Source organism: Bactrocera oleae, chromosome 4 (genome assembly GCF_042242935.1).
Source record: "Bactrocera oleae isolate idBacOlea1 chromosome 4, idBacOlea1, whole genome shotgun sequence".
Taxonomy (NCBI): domain Eukaryota; kingdom Metazoa; phylum Arthropoda; class Insecta; order Diptera; family Tephritidae; genus Bactrocera; species Bactrocera oleae.
The window spans coordinates 40,189,005-40,206,234 of NC_091538.1; the positions used below are offsets into that span (position 1 = coordinate 40,189,005).

At 33.4% G+C, this 17,230-nt stretch overlaps 1 long non-coding RNA gene across 1 annotated transcript; it reads left to right on the top strand.

Annotated features, from left to right (window-relative positions):
* The first annotated feature begins 1,484 nt into the window (after positions 1–1,484).
* On the top strand, positions 1,485–16,732 carry LOC118683923 (uncharacterized). The gene is made up of 2 exons (XR_004979742.1): positions 1,485–1,646; positions 16,238–16,732. It is a non-coding gene; the product is annotated as an uncharacterized lncRNA (long non-coding RNA).
* Positions 16,733–17,230: the final 498 nt, after the last annotated feature.

Sequence of the window (17,230 nt, forward strand, 5' to 3'; positions counted from 1 at the left end):
ATTTCTTCTTACTGTTTTCTACCGTGATTATTCTTTTCTTTGCTTTCGGCGCTTATTTCCATAACCCAAGTTCACTTTGAAACAAGTGTTTGCAGTTGAATCGCTTTTGTTTTTGCAGTAATGATTGTGTTGTTGTTGTTAGTGCCGCTGTTAAACATTGTCTTTAATTGGAATTAAGTTATTAAGCGTTGTGATTGTTTGCTTTAGTGCCGCCGATACACGAGCAATTATACGATCTTATGCAGATTAGACAAATGTAAAAATCATGACTACAAGAAAATTGTACCTCTGTATTTGTTTTTGTTTTAAAAAATTGTAGAAAAGACTGCCAAAATAAAAACATTAGGACGCGCTTTTTTGCAAATAAACATTTGTTGAGTCCCCTATCAATTAACATCACAACAGACAAAATTGTGAATGATTCCTTCGTTTGGATATTTTTCGAAAAGTATTTTTGGCATTCAAAATTTTGTGGAATGGATTATCGACATATACATACATGTGTGTGTTTGTATGTATTTTGCGTAATATATACGAAAAATATTTGGTTAGTCATCGCAAGATATCAAAACGCAGCAGTTGGAGTTGTAGCTCACTTCCCGTTTTTGGATTTCTTTCGTGAGTGTGTCCGGATGCAAAAATGTTTGAGATTTTGCTAGTTTATGCGATTGGTTTAGACTACGTTTTTTATGAAACCAATGGCAGTGGATGTTAAAGAATGTTTAACTCATGTGATGCGGGTTAAAGAAATATACTTTGTATATAGATTTTCAAGAAAAATAACCAAGCAAATTAGGAATAAGCAATTAAAGTTTTTGTTAAAGTCCTATACTATTTTCTTTAATATGATCGTTGTTTGAAGAAGTGTTTAATATATGACTACATAATTATATTTATATCCTTAAGACAAATTGGATAGTTCATAAAATAATTAAACTCAACAAAGTATTAAAAGAAATTAAAGTGTTAGCGAATCTATTCTTATAGAGAACTGCATACGAGCTGTCGTATCTTTGCCAAAACTTTAACAGTATAAATGTTAAATAATGACATAATAAATTAAAGCTAGATTGAGGATATGACTGTTTATTATGTATACTTCTATTAAATTAATTAATTTTGTTTATTCCAGAATCTCTAAATTAGAGAAATCGATTTATTCCTATTATTTCTTATTTTAATTATTGTATATTTTGGACTTATTTCTTCCAACTCTTTAGAGATAATGATTGTTTTACTTTTAGATTCTTCGATATTCTTTCTCAAACAAATAAAACTCTATGAGTCTAGCTTTCTTTATTGAGGCAAAACATTAAATTATGGAAAAATGTGTCCGTACGTTGGAAGCTCTGTAAATATTTTCCTCATTTTATGCAATATTTGATTATTAATTATTGAGTACTTTGGTATAATACTAAACACTTTCTGAAAAGAACTTGCATACTTAATATACTATCATACTTAATTCGCTTTTTCAGTTAACTTCATTACCGAATAAAGCGTACTTATATGCCTGTTGAAAAATCGATGGACAACCAAAAAATTTAACCTTTTCAGCTAATAGTAGCTATTTACCGTCAATTTGACTATTGGATATTTGGCGAAGTATCTACAAAAGGTGAAAGGTATACAACAGTGGTATATACGTAAGTACATATATGTATGTAAAGGTAACTTAACTGCCAAAATTATAATTTTTTGCAAGCACGCTTGACCTTGATTGGGGGCGTTGCTAATGGACAGGCTGTCAATTACAGATATAGAAAAAACACAATATAGTGACTAAAGATCATTTATCAAAAAATTTAAATGCAACAATTTAACTGAATGAACATAATAGAGCTATTAGTTAGGTCATAGCGGTAATTTATGCTTTGTGAAACAACCGGGTGGACCATTATACCAAAGATAGTTTCAACATGATCTTTTGCATAAACTATATTTATCTCGATACATAGTGTATAATATTTTCCGAACTGTTTGGAAAAATATACACAAGGGCAAATTGTTATTAGAGCAAAACGCTATCTTAATTTCTTTAAGATATCTTACATACAAGACGAGGTGTGTTCAAAGGAAAAGGTAAATTTAGAATGTTTTTGAAAAGTACTTATTTATTTATCAATATCTATTTTGTCCCCTTCAAAGCAACCAACTCGGATATAATACATTTGTGTCAACGCTTTTTCCAATCCTCGAAGCCCTTCGGAAATGCGCTTTTCGGTATGGCCATCAGCTCTTTCTTCGATTCTGACTTGATCTCATCAATTGTGGCAAAGCGCTTTCCTTTCATTGGTTTCTTCACACGTTTCATGCCCAAAATATTCGAGAAAATTGAATGGCATGAGCCGATTGATATGCCAATATCCTCTGCAACTTCCCTATTAGTGATTCGATGATTTTCAAGAATACTTTTTTTCACTGGTTCCATGTTTTCTTCGTTTGTTGACGAGGTCTCCAGGATGTTCATCAACATCTTTTACCACATATAAACACTTTTTTGAGACAAAGCGGACTCACCGAATTTCACAGTCATCATTTCAAGTGCCTTTGAGCACTTTATTCCATTTTTAACGCAGAATTTAATACATATTCTTTCATCCATTTCTTTCAAAAGTCAAAAATCGAAGAGCACACAAAAACGTGCATAACCTTTTCTGTTGTCAAAAACAAACTACTAATCGAAATTGGCTCCTAATACAAGCACATGACAAACATATGTGTACGATTATAACAAAATATCGAAACCGCAAAAAAGCCCAATTCACCAATTTTTTTGAACACACCTCGTGTACGGTGTAAATCCGACCGGAAGTTTGAGAACCTTTCTGTTAGGTATATGGGGGCTAGGGAAAGTATTGAACTGATGTTATCCATTTGTGGAACTCGGTATATTATTTCCAGAAAAAGGTGTTCTCTGACTTTCACGAAGGTACCTCAAAGATTGACCGATATTTTCCGCAAAACGTCATCCAAAGGCAGGATTGCGAATTTTTTAATTCCAAATTTTTGGTTACAAATTAAATCATTCAATCATTAGATAAGATTTTAGTTTTTTAATCCCGATGTTGGAGTTAAAAATGTTGTTTTTTGATTTGAATGAACACGAAAAAATGTTAATTCTAAAACAAGTTCTTGTTTTAATTCTTAATTATATACTTGAGATTCAAATTTTCTTTTTATATTTTTCAATCCGGTAGTAGAGAATAAATTTATTTTTAAGTTTTAATCCGGTATGTGGGATTAAAATTTTTTTTCTATTTTTTAATCCGGTATGTGACATTAAAAATTTGTATACTCTCGCAACTTGTTGCACAGAGTACCTATAATAGTTTTGTTCACCTAACGGTTGTTTGTATCACCTAAAAATAATTGAGTTAGATATAGGGTTATGCAAGTATATGTATACGCAAATTATCAGGTAGACGAGACGAGTTGAATTCCGGGTGACTATCTGTCCGTTCGTCTGTTCGTGCATGCGATAACTTGAGTAAAAATTGAGATATCTTGATGAAACTTGGTACATATGTTCCTTGGCACCCAGGGAGAGTTAGTGGTGCAGATAAGCGTAATTGGCCACGCCCACAAAATGCCATTGAACTAAACTAAGGTTAAGATACAAAACAGTGATTTGGTATAGGGGATCGCAGTAGTGAGAGGCACTTATGGGCTAAACATTTTTTTAAGTGAGCGTAGCCTCGCCCTCTAAATGGTTAAATGCACTTATCTTCCAACTTACTACAGCTAACTCAACCAAACTTGCTGAGAAGACGTCTTTTCAGCATTTCTTTATACACTGTGAAAATGGGTAAAAATCAAATTATAATAACGCCCGTTCCCAATATACCGGTTATTCTGAAAATTACTAAAAATGCGATAACTCACTTAATAAAAGAATTTAAGCATTTAATTTCACAACCAAGATGGCAGGGAAAAGCTTTATGGGTAAACATTTGCCAATGAGCGTGGAACCGCCGTCTTTTAGTTGAAATCCAATACCTCAGGAACTACTTGATTATTACTTAATCCCGTATTTTGGATTACAAAACATGAAAAAAATGTAATTAAAATGTTTATTCAATAATTATTTAACTGCATTATTTGCAACCCTGTCCATAGGTATTGAGGTCCACATCAACGACAGCTCAATGAAGTGTTGTGTATATGTGAAAGCAGAAAAGCTCGCGAGCTCAAGGCGTTCGACACTTACTGTGATGAAATATTTCCAAACTAAACAAAAAGTTTACATATGATGTGAAAGAATAAGAATCATGTCAATGATATATATTTCCGATAAATAAGAGAGCAAATCTCTTTCCATATATAATCAGATGGGAGATAAAATGAAATAAAATATTCTATGTGATAGTTTTGATTTGCAGAAAGTTTTAAGTACTTGTTTTAGGTAAAAATATTACCCTTTTTTACTCTCGAAAATTTGCATACAGTAATTGCACCGTGTGCTTGTTTGAGAATGGTACTAGAAATGGCTACTGTGTTTTATAGGTTGAGCAAGACGGTAAACGGAAATGTAATGAAATATCTTCGATCCTCTATAAATTTATTATTCCGAAATAAACTTAAATTTCAAGAGTTGCGCTGGTCCAATCATAATAAAGCTTTTTAAAAAAATTTAAATTTGTTTTTTTACGTCCGGGTACACCATGATGTCCGTAAATTAGGTACGTAATAAAAACAAACCATTTGGGCTCTAATAGCCCACACTTATACGCAACGCCCGCATTAGTACATCAGAATGCTATTGTGTGGAAATGAATCGTAAAGATTTTTAAAATTGAAATCTTGAGATTAGTCAATTCCTAAAAAAAAAAAAATGGAAATTAAGCAAGCTTCGAATGGCTACACTTGAAAAAACAATTTTATTATTTTTTTAAATCTGGATATTTTGTTAGCTCTAACATTCAAATCACAAATGATTTTAACTATAATTAAAGTGCGCCAATATTAACTATATAAAATGCCTTGACCTAAAAAATTCCTTGAATTAAAAAAGTATCCCGAATAAATATCATATGGAATACGTTAATTTAAAAAAATTCAATACATAGGTATAAAGATGTTTTAATGAATCCGATGAAGGATAAGTCTTAAATTTAAGATTGTCACTACTAAATTTAATAAAAAGAAATGAAAGAAACAGCTGAAAATTAACTTTTAATTCTCATTTTAAGTGCCAAAGTTGATCATCACATCCTCAAACCTTGCACGCGAACTTATCGTATGTGAGTATTAGTATTCCCATCTGGAAAATTTCTTCAGATATGCGATTACGTTGACGCTGAGACAATAAAAAGCTTTTTTCTAAAAGAACTTGATTTTGTTCGTTCGGTTTGTATGGCAGTTATGTATGTATATGCTATAGTGGTGCGATATCAGCAGTTTCGACAAATGAGCAGGTTCTTGGAGAGAAGAACGTGAGCAAAATTTCAGATCGATTTCTAAAAAACTGTCGGACTAGTTCGCGTATGTACAGACATATGGACAACTTGCGTAGTGATTTACGTGAGTACCTGCCGGCGATGGCCTAACCTCACGGTGTTCAAAAGCACAGCGTATCAAAACAATGCGTTGATCAGCGCTCCAAACAATACAATTATTTATTGTTACCAGCGGCCAGTGTGTATGGGCACACTGACCATCTTTTTAGGATTCGAGGCTGACCTGAAACCTCTTCCATTTTCGGGTACGGAACCCAGTTGCAAATTCTTTTTTGAACTGAAAATTCAGTCCGGAACCAAACAGTTTAGAACAGTTCCAAGTTGAATTCGCAGTTCTTCCAGAATTTAGGTTTAAACCACAGAGTTGAGTCTCCGGTAAGACTGTGTAGCCGAAGTTACTGCCAGTTGAGCTATCCATTACTCAATGATTGGTGACATTTGTCGCTTGAACTTCAAATGTCTTTTTATTTATCAACACTGTTGTTGTTTCCCATACAAAATTGAAATACGACAAATACAACACGGTGAGGTATTTTTTTGAGTGTGCTATTCTGTCAGCTATATCTGTTTAATTTTTTTATTGTTGTCTTTTAGGTTTAGACACCACATTGATATAATAAATAAATTTCATCAATTTTTTTAATAATAATAAATAATCAGATAAATTAAGTTAAAGAAAAGTGAAATATTGTGGTTGCAATGTAAACCAAAATGACGGCGGTTCAATATAAAGAAGCTTTAATTTTATTTTTGTCACTTTCTTATGGCATTTTTGTATTCTTAATTTTTCACTACCAGCTGGCGAAGTGAAGAAATATTACAGAATATGACATACAACAATTAAGGGGTGCTCACAAGTGTTTAAGACAATTGAAATACGACATAAGACGAAGCTTGTGAATTGCCCAATAAATATATACATTGGTCTTCGACGGCTACTTTTGATTGTTACAAAATTCGCTGCAACATTACCCAACTTGTTCAGGGTATAAGAACGCCCTCAATACAATTTGATTTTCGTAACATACGATAGTTTGGCAAAACTTGGTTCATACCTATGATAAGTATCCACAGACAACTGTCAATGAATCAGTATATTATATTTGCCACGATAGAAAATTAAGAAATTATCTTTAATTCAATGAATTTGGACAAAAAAACACATGAAAAACTGTCCCGCTTGTACTAAGTGCATTGACGAAAAGCTATCGAGAGAAGTTTTCTAAAAAAAAATTAAAATATAGAATGGCAATTATGGGTTCAAAGGTATGGGTATTTGTATATTTGCATATGTGAATACACATATGGACTATGAATCTAGGCGCGTTTGTCTTGCTGCTCACGTTTCGTCCACAAAAATTGTTGTTGTAAATTTGAATTGCTGCTATCGACAAGAAAAACAATCCAAACAAAATTGTTTGATTAAAATTTTAAACCTAATGAAACTTTAATAGTTTATGTTGTTGTTTTATTTTGCGGATTGTGCGCGCAGTCAATGGCGCTTTGGCAATTAATACGCATGAATTGGTTAAGTTTGCGTGGCCAATTGGCCGATGTTGTAAAGTGTTGCATTAAGCTTAAGGTCACAAAACGGACAGACAGACAAACGGATACCTCGGAAACTATGTTATGCATACACAAATGCTTCAGTTTTTATACCCTGAACAGGGTATATTAAGTTTGCCACGAAGTTTGTAACACTCAGAAGGAAACGTCGGAGACCTTATAAAATATATATATAAATGGTCAGCACGATGAGCTGAGTTGATTTAGCCTTGGCCGTCTGTCCGTCCGTCCGTCCGTTCGTCTGTCTGTATATATGCAAACTAGTCCCTCAGTTTTTAAGCTATCGATCTGAAATTTTTTATCTGTCCTTTTTGTCACTAAGAAGCTGCTCATTTGTCGGAACGGCCGATATGGGACCACTATAGTATATAGCTGCCATACAAACTGAACAATCGGAAGCAAGTGCTTGTATGAGAAACATTTTTATTTGACGTAATATCTTCACGAAATTTTGCATGAGTTATTTTCTAAAGAAACAATGTAATTCCCGAAGAAATTGTTTAGATCGGATGACTATAGCCTATAGCTGCCATACAAGCTGAACGATCGGAATCAAGGGCTTGTATGGAAAACTCTGTCATTTGACGAAGTATCTTCACGAAATTTGTCATGAGTTATTGTTTGAGGCAATAACGTAATCTCTCCGAAAACCTTGAACAGACCGGATGAATATAACATATAGCTGCCATATTAACTGAACAATCGGAGTAAAGTCCTTGTAATGAAAACTCTTTCATTTGACGAGGTATCTTATCGAAATTTTGCATGGATTATTATTTGAAGCAACAATGAAATCTTCGAAGAAATTGTATAGATCGGATAGAACTTTTTTATTTGACAAGGTATCTTGACGACATTTGGCATGAGTTATTTTCTAAAGTAAGAATATAATCTCCGAAAAAATTATTTAGATCGGATCGCTATGTCATATAGCTATCATATAAACTGCACGATCAAAGTAAAGTGCCTGCATGGAAAAAAAAATTATTTTTTATTGCCGATTCACGAATATTAGATCTGAATCAATTTATTGTAAGGAACCTTTGTATCTGTGAAGGGTATTATAGCTTCGGTGCAACCGAAGTTAACGTTTTTTCTTGTTATTTATTCTCACACATGCTCGCCAATGAACGCGGTGTTTCATTAGTGATCAGTTTGATATACGTATGCTACCGTTGGTAAATGAGGTGAATAACCAATATCGTGCATTCGTGAAAGCAGCGGACACTAGAAGAGGGCCGTTGAAGCCAGGTATTTCAGATATCTACATAGAAATAGTGCAACAATATGTGTGTTTTAAAATGAAATAGTGCAGCTGATGAATTACGTGCCTCTGCTGGCGAATGTTACAATTTCGAATTCGAAATACTGGTAAAAATTCCCAAAATAATTGTGAAATTAGTGATACAATTACAAACGAAACATATTTTATAGACAAACAGAAAAAGAAAACCGCGTATGCTTAATACATGTTTCCATACAGTTTCGCTAAAACTTCGGCATCAAAACAATTGGATTCTAAATTAGAAATACGACAAAACTTTTGAGACTGAAGTAATGCAGTAGCTCCGTCAATTTTTCTGCAGTAACTTTTTACTCTCACACCCAGTTGAAAGTTTTATAAACATGAGTTTAAAAAATAACGTTTTGGCCTTAGCGCGATCAATTCACTGAAAACTGTTTTTATTTTTTTTTTTGCAAATTAACACATGAGTTAGCATAAGAAACGTTTTGAAGCAGCCTTTCTAACGAGGTGTCTTAAAGTGCTCAAATGGAGTATTAAAAAAACTGCAAAATATGTAAATACGAGTTACATATTTATGAAGAAGCGGTTTGACGATTATGGAGAAATTGGAAACGTAGATGACAAGCCAGGAAGAGGGAGGAATCATGTGACATCTAAAAGTGAAGACAACGCTATTGTTCTCCTTTTTGAGAAGAAACCAATGATCAGTCTAAGAGAAGCTACAAAAATGTTGTTTAAAAAGGTATTATATATATCTGTAAATGAAATACGTGACAGACTTTAGAAACACCATTCATACTTTCAAAAACACCCTGTTAAAATGTTGCATTGTGCGCAGGAAAACATCAAACGAGATTGGAGCAATTGATATTTACATATGATATAAATTTTGTATTGTTCAACTCCTTGAGACGTGTTTGGTTAAGAAATGGACAAACCATTATTCAAAGTAGTGTTAAGCGCCCCTAAAAGATGTATGTTTATGGATACTTCTATGCTCATGGATTTGTGGTTTTGAGATGCTTCACAAAAAACGTGAACGCCGTTAGAATGACAAAATTGTACAAAATGGGTTTACTGAAGTCAGCTAAAATGCTTTACGGCAAAAATGACCATCATCAAGAAGACAATGATCCCTAACATAGGAGCATACTCTGTACTTAATAGACACAAGAAAACCATATTGTTACTTCAGATTGGCTACCACAATCAACATACGTCATTCCAAAAGAGAGTGTTATGCTTTAAATTATCAAGAAAACATTTAACGTCAACAAAATATTTCAATCGGCTACTCCAAAGTACCTGGAGGTCGCTTCCTGTGGAATATCCGGAAAATTTATTTGCAAGTTGCCATCAAAGATGTCAGGCTATAATAGACAACACGGGAGGTTGAAGCAAGTATTAAATAAACGTCAGCTATAGCAAAACAATGTATTTTCTATAATTACAACATATTTCCCAGTAATCACTACCTACACTTTGGAAAACGAAAATGTTATTTTTTGAACTCACTGTATGACAACAAAATTTCGAAAAAATCTTCGCCAAGCCCTTAAATTACCGCAGGTGCAAGTTATAACTTTACCGCAATGGATACTTTTGTAGAGCGTTCAATTCTGAGAAATACCTAATGACGGGTGAGATAATCCCATCAACTGCCGCTGAATTATAAAATTAAAAAGAAAAAAAATCAAGTTTTACGTGTATTTTATATGGGAAATCTTTACAGGCCTAGGTCTAGTACTTAATATTAAAATTAAAGTCCAAAATTTTTAGCCACTTTTTTTTTTGGTATTTTCAACAAAATTTCACTATGGGATCGAAAAAAAAAAAATAGTTCAAAAAAAAAAAAGCAATCTAAGGTATATACATATATAATTTCCACTAATTGTATAAATTCGAGTCGTTAATACAGCAGAATACTGTCTAAATTGACTGTACAAAATATGTAGTAAATACAGTGCTTCGATACTTGACAGAGCTGTAGCTCGCAAAGAACTTCCTCCGTCGAAGTGGTTTGGCTATGTGTGCACTCGGCTTGTGTTCATACGAGTACGACTGTCTTGACCGCTGGCAAGGTTTAACGGGTGACTCGACTGCTGCTCGCTGCCAATAGTATTTGATTGAGTTTAAATTGACATTAGACTATTTGCTTTTTTCGTTATTGTTGTTGGGTTTGAGTTACTGTCGAGTTGCTTGCTGCCACATATTTGCTATCAAGTCGTTGACATGTTACAAGCTTAGGCGTCATAGTATTTTTATACTCTCGCAACATGTTGTTACAGAGTATAATAGTTTTTTTCACCTAACGGTTGTTTGTATTACCTAAAACTAATCGAGTTAGAGGGTTATATATATATAAATGATCAGATCACATTAGAGTGGGGAATATGCAGTTAAATTTTTTTTTTAAAGTGGGCGTGGTTCCGCCCTCTAATAGGTTTAATATGCATATCTCCTAAGCCGTTAAAGCTATAATAGCAAAATTCAGTGGGGACAAATGTTTTTAGCCCCTTTATCGACAGTGTGAAAATAGCTAAAATCGGGTGACAACCCCGCTCACTCCCAATATAAGAAATCTCAAACGAGTATACCGTTTGACTTTGCGAGAGTATAAAATGTTCGGCTACATCCGAACTTATTCCTTCCTTACTTGTTTCCAATGCCTTTATTCCATTCAATGGCTCTCTTAAAGTCAATGTAATTATGTTTATGCCTTTCAAGTAATGAGTAAATGAAATCAAAATGAAGCAAATAATTGTGATACAAATACATAAAATTCCAGTTTTTATTGCATCATTGTTGTCTTTTCCATGATTGGTGAAAAGAAGAAATGATTCATTCAATTTCGCAAAGCCTGGCGTCTAGTAATATAAGTATCATTAAGATAACCTAAGATTCAGGTGTTTGTATAAAAAAATTAAGCCGTCTTTAAAAGTGATTACTACTACAATTTAAGTACATGACTTGGCGCACGAAATTTGGCTGAAGTCACTGTCACATAGTATAAGCCTACGTTTGTACATAAACCTAGTAGCACTTTTGCTGTCCAAAAATCTAGGTTTAGTAACTTACCTTGTGGCCACCGTAAACCGGTTTACCTTTAAAGGCTTAAATAGGTATTTTCGGTACTTTTAGTTTCATTTATTTTAATTTATTTTGTCTTCGGCTTTTATTTATCAAACTCAATCCCAATATCGCCGAGTTTTTATTGATTCATCAACTTCCGTTTAAAGTTTGTAATTTTCTGCGGTGCGCTGGATTTTTCCACCAAAGTTGACACTGACATTCTCAATTTGTTGTTGTAATATTATTATATTTTTATGGTTTTTTACTTTATTCGCTACAGTTGCTTTTCATCTCGTTTGTTACTGCTTAGGGTCACTGAACGCTCTTTCGGCTTTCCGTATGCATGTTGTAATATCGTCTTCTGTGTCTGTTCCTCTCTTCACTCTCATTTATAAATCATTTGTTGATTTAAAGGACAGCGATGCAAAAGAGGTGGCGAATTTCTTTTTTATTCTGCTGGGAGTGACATATAATTTTATGAAATACATGAAAACCTTGGATCATTCTTGCCGAAGCTAGACAAATCATTGATGATTTCATAACATTGGCATATCCATTTTTAAATTGTATTATTCATTTAACTTTTGGGCTTTTCATTGATGATGACTAAGATCAAATCACTATTTTCGAAATGTCATAATTTGGTTCTATTTGTCTAATGACAATTTTGATATTTTTGTTTTATAAAGGTTTTATGTGTACTATAAGGACACATTTTTAAGAAATCGTTACATCTATGAAATTTACGAGTATCCAAAAAATATTTAGACATTGTTTTAATTTTCTTCTTAATTTAAAAGTTAAAACTAAGTTAAAACTTCTTCGAAACGTATTTGAACGAAGTTTTACAAAATGTTAGTTGTGTAGTTCAGGGCTCACATTTCCAGTAGTATCAAAATATTGAAATGAAAATAAGCAGATAACATTCAAGATTTAGAGACAAATAATACATTATTGGAGCAGTCGTTTATCTCGAGATAAAATTAGCGAAAATATTTGAGCAACAAACCTGGGCGTATAAGAAAATGTGGACTACCACGCGTACAATATATTGTTCGAAGAAGTCCTGAATGAATTACAATTATATTTGGTATCTTATTAACCTAAATTATAAGTCGTCTGAAATATTTATATTTAAATCAACCTAGTTAACCCAAATGAGATGTATGTGATATAAACTCAACCAAAGGAGTTAAATTTATTATATTGGGTATATGAAAAAAACATCAACCAGAGGAAGGTCTGGACTGATTGCATTAGCTTTTGGCATTACTCTTGAACATGTCGGAGAGTCGATTCGGAGCCTTTCGCAGCAACTCGGATTGACGTATGGAATGACTTGGCGCATTTTACGTCGGGATCTTAAATTGAAAGCGTACAAAATATAGCTTGTGCAAGAACTGAAGCCGCTTAACCTTCCCAAGCGACATCGCTTCGCACTATGGGCTCTTGAAAACAAGCAAAATTACCACATTTGGGACGTAAAGCAACCTGAAGAGATTCAAGAGCTGCCATTTCATCCAGAAAAGCAACAATGGTTTTATGTGGTGTGTGGGCCGGTGGAATCATTGGTCCATATTTCTTCAAAAATTATGCCAATGAGAACGTAACCGTCAATGGCGACCGTTATCGCGCCATGATAACCGACTATTTAATGCCTGAAATTGAGTCTCGTGGTATCGGCGACATTTGGTTTCAACAAGACGGCGCCACTTCCCGCTTTGGAGAAAACATCACGCGAGTCATTCGCCAGTTATAAGTCGAAATGCTCAAACGAGTCATCAAAAATTGGACTCAACGGATGGATCATCTATGCCGTAGCATCGGCCAACATTTCGAAAAGATAACCTTCAAAAAAGAAATGCCAAAGAATGTTCTTTCGAATGATAATAAACAGTCCCCATTAAATTTTCTGTGTTTTTTTCTTTAAAAAAGTAGAAATCCTCGAAATTGATCACACTTTATATGGGAGCTTGGATAATTAGCGGATCGATTTAACACATTTTCACTGACACATTTTCACAGTATTATTCGTACACTAAATTTTTCTAAGATATCTTACATATTGACCGATGTATACCGTATAATGCCAGCCCGAAGTTTGAAATTCTTATATTAGGTATGTGGGGATAGGGGTAGTATTGACACGATTTTATCCAATTTTGACACTACGATATATTATTACCAGAAAAAGACACTATATGAGTTTCATAAAGATAATTCACATATTGACCAATGTAAGCGGTATAAAGTCAACAGGAAGTTCGAAAATCTTTATATTATGTATATGGGCTCTAGGGAAAGTATTTACCCGATTTTACCTATTTTTAACATAAGCGCATGCTGTTATCATAAAAAGAGAATATTTGAAATTATCACTAAATTTCAACACTTGACACAAATTAACCGATATTTTCGTTGAAAAGTCACCCATGCGCACTGAGGTCCATATATTCACTATCTAGGGCCTTGGTTATGGTCCGATGCCTCAGGTTTTTAGATTTGAGATGGAATATCTTTAAGATAGTACTTGTGAAAAATTTTATTTCGATAAGGTCATTAACTCTTCTGTTAAATGAAGCAATTATTTGGAATTTAAAAGTGGACGAGGAGTGGCCTTGGTTGTCATCCAAGTCCAACTGTTTTTACACTGTAGAAGAAAGTACCGAAAAAAATGTTCCGGAGAAAATTTGGTTCATATATTATATATAATATTTAGTGGTTTGTGATATATGTACATTAAACTTATTAGGGTTCGGGGTCAAGCCCATTTTTTAAAAATTTTCAATCTGAGATTCGCTGTACCAAATTACGGTTTAGTATTGTATTTTAATTTGCAGCTTAGTTATGGCATTTAATATGCTTTCGATTAACGACAGTTTATGGGCGTGACATTAGTTCGATTCCGCCCCATACATAACTTCTTATCGTGCCAAGCATCATGTGTACTAAGTTCCATTGCGATATCTGAAGTTTCACCCAAGTTATAGCTTGCACGGACGGACAAACGGGCAGACGGATAGACAATCATCCGGATTTTAACTTGACTTATAATCCTAATCATATATATGTATATTTATAACTACATATATATCTTGATTAGTTTCAGGTGTGACAAACAGCAGTAAGGTGAACAAAACTATTGTACTCTGTAGCGAGATGTTGTGAGTGTACAAAAATGTAGAATTACAACGAAAATGTAAAACAATGCCTTAAAGATATGCAGCAGTTATTCGAAATGACTGAATTTAAACAACTATTAGCACAGAAACGTAATTTTTCACTTTTATATAGCGGGGTGCTTAATTTTGACCATTGCATTTCTGACTACCATGAACTGTTTTAGGTGAAACTTTAAAATTCAGAAGAATTTTTAAAATGATAAAAACACACTTGAGTGTGCTGTAGTGTTGGCCAATACTGTAAATATATCGAAAGAAACCAAAGTAGAAAATTTCATCTGTTTTGGGGGAATATGTGCAAAATTTGGTAAAGAAACATCAATGATCCTTTAAAAATAGTGGACCCTTTAAAATATTATATTATTGACGCTGAACACTTTTAACAAAGTTTGATCAGCAAAATAGGACTTTTTTGAAATTAAATGTACTGACATAACTTGTAATAGATATGTAACTGTGTATAATTGATAGATAATATTATTTTTAAATAAAATTAAGCAATATAAAATCCTTAACTTGAGGTTTAATTAATTAATTTTACTAACAATGGTAAAGTTCCATGAATTGGGCTTCAAATTGCTTTTACCATCCACCGGTTTTTTTTTTTTGATCTGGCACAGCGGCTTTTCCAGTCCTCAGACCTCAAGAGAATGTTGGAAGAAATGAAATCGTACTTCAAACGTGGTATTGACAAGTTGTAAGGTCGCTCAATGAGAACTAGGTTGAATAAATATTTTCTCAAATAAAGAATCACGTTAAACTAAGGCGTTTTAGGACAATACTTTTAGCATAAGCAATTAAAGGGCATACCTTAACATTTAACATTTTCACATCAAAACACCTATTTTGTAATGTGACTTCCATAGACGTGGCGGGCATCTCTCTTTAGTCACTCCAAGATATTTATTTGGTGGTAACTGATCTGTGATTTTATCTGTTTGACAAAGTGTTAACATGATTATGGGAGCGTGTTCATTTTTTAATTCGCGTTCTATCCGACGATCGAAATCTTCGTGTGGATACACTTTCAGTGGCTCGCGGGTTATATAGGTAAAAGAAAAAAATAAAAAAACAAATAATTATGAGGGAAGATGATGTGTCAACGAATTAATACCCCTTCTGCTTTTCTTCTTATTCAACGTAATATGACAAGCTAAGAAATAAAAAATATATATTTAACTGATTTAAAAGAATATATAACAGAGCGCATTTAGGGAATTAACTGAATTATTGAAAAATAATAAAAGTGATTTGCTTCGAAGTATTACACGCCAAGTAAAAACTGAAGGCAATAACTTTATATTATATATGTGCGAAATAGCCAAATAAAATTTTTAATACACTTTTGATGTTATCAAAGCATACGGCAGCTTTTTTAAGTGCGTGTGAAAAAATAAACTTCAATAAAGTGAGCATAATAAGAAAAATGCGCAGAAATGGTGATATTAATTGCGCACATAACTCATTTTCAAGGCCATCGGGCAAGCGCGGCTAAGACATATTGGCGAGAATGAAAATTGTTGTTTTTCTTCGCATACAAACAATGAGTTGCTAAATAAATATGCGGCTAACATATTCAGTAGTGGGCACAAAGTGATAAACATAATAGTAAGTCTCTCTATGTTTTTTGGCGTGATGCTGAGATTTCGCGTTTATTTAACGTGACTACTACGGTTGCTAATAAAACTGTATTTTTTCCTATTTTTTTGCAGCTCAGCAAGCGCTTGTAAATTGTCAACTCGACTGGCAATCTTTGCGAAAGATGAATGATGCCATTGCCGATGGTGTATGGTCGCTACGTCGGTTGGCCAGTCGGGTTTTTTTTCGAAAGAGTGTGTAATTCATGCTTTATACACTACGAAATCAGAGAACTTTTAAGTAGCTGTGAAGGAAGCATATGAGACAATAGCATTTGTGGGATGGGCTCTACTATGCTGAAGATGCGTAGAAACATAAGTGTAGAAATAGTTAAGTGCTTGGGGCTGTGACTGGAGTGACTTGTAAACAAGTGACTATTACCAGCGATAAGAGATGAGCAATGCATCATTCATATGAAATCATATTGTATGTGTATGTGTATGAATATCAGTGCTATGTAAACGAAATCGAAATCGAACACGAATATTATAAAATTATATTAATTTAGATGAATTGCAAATCGAAATTAAATATTGCTTACTTTCGCTTAAAGTGTGAGATATGAAAAACTGATTTTATTCCTTTTATCGAATGTTTAAAAATTATAATTATGCATAATCGAATTAAAAGAGTGCGTATTTAAATAGATTTTTAGGTTAAACATATTTAAATCTACTGAAAGAGATCCTTTAATTTGTCTATCACTACCATTGATAACCTCAGATATAGCACTCGGGGAAGATAAACCATCTCCCGATGTTAACTTCCGATGTCTAACGATTACATGGAGCTATATTGTAGTGGATTTTTGTGGTATGAAATTTCTTACGTAAAGAATTATTCCCTTCTCTCATAAAATTGGCTTTTGTCTGACATCCTTACCCTGTAACATATTCAAAGATTTGTGCAATTTTCAATTATGTTTTCATTAAAAAATATTCGTTGCTCGTGAAAGATTAAAGTAACTTTGATTGCAATTCGAAACTTTATGCTTTAAGAATAATGTTAAGTTGAATACATAAATAAATTTATTCGATCGGTACACTTTTACGAATAGTTGGCTGCTG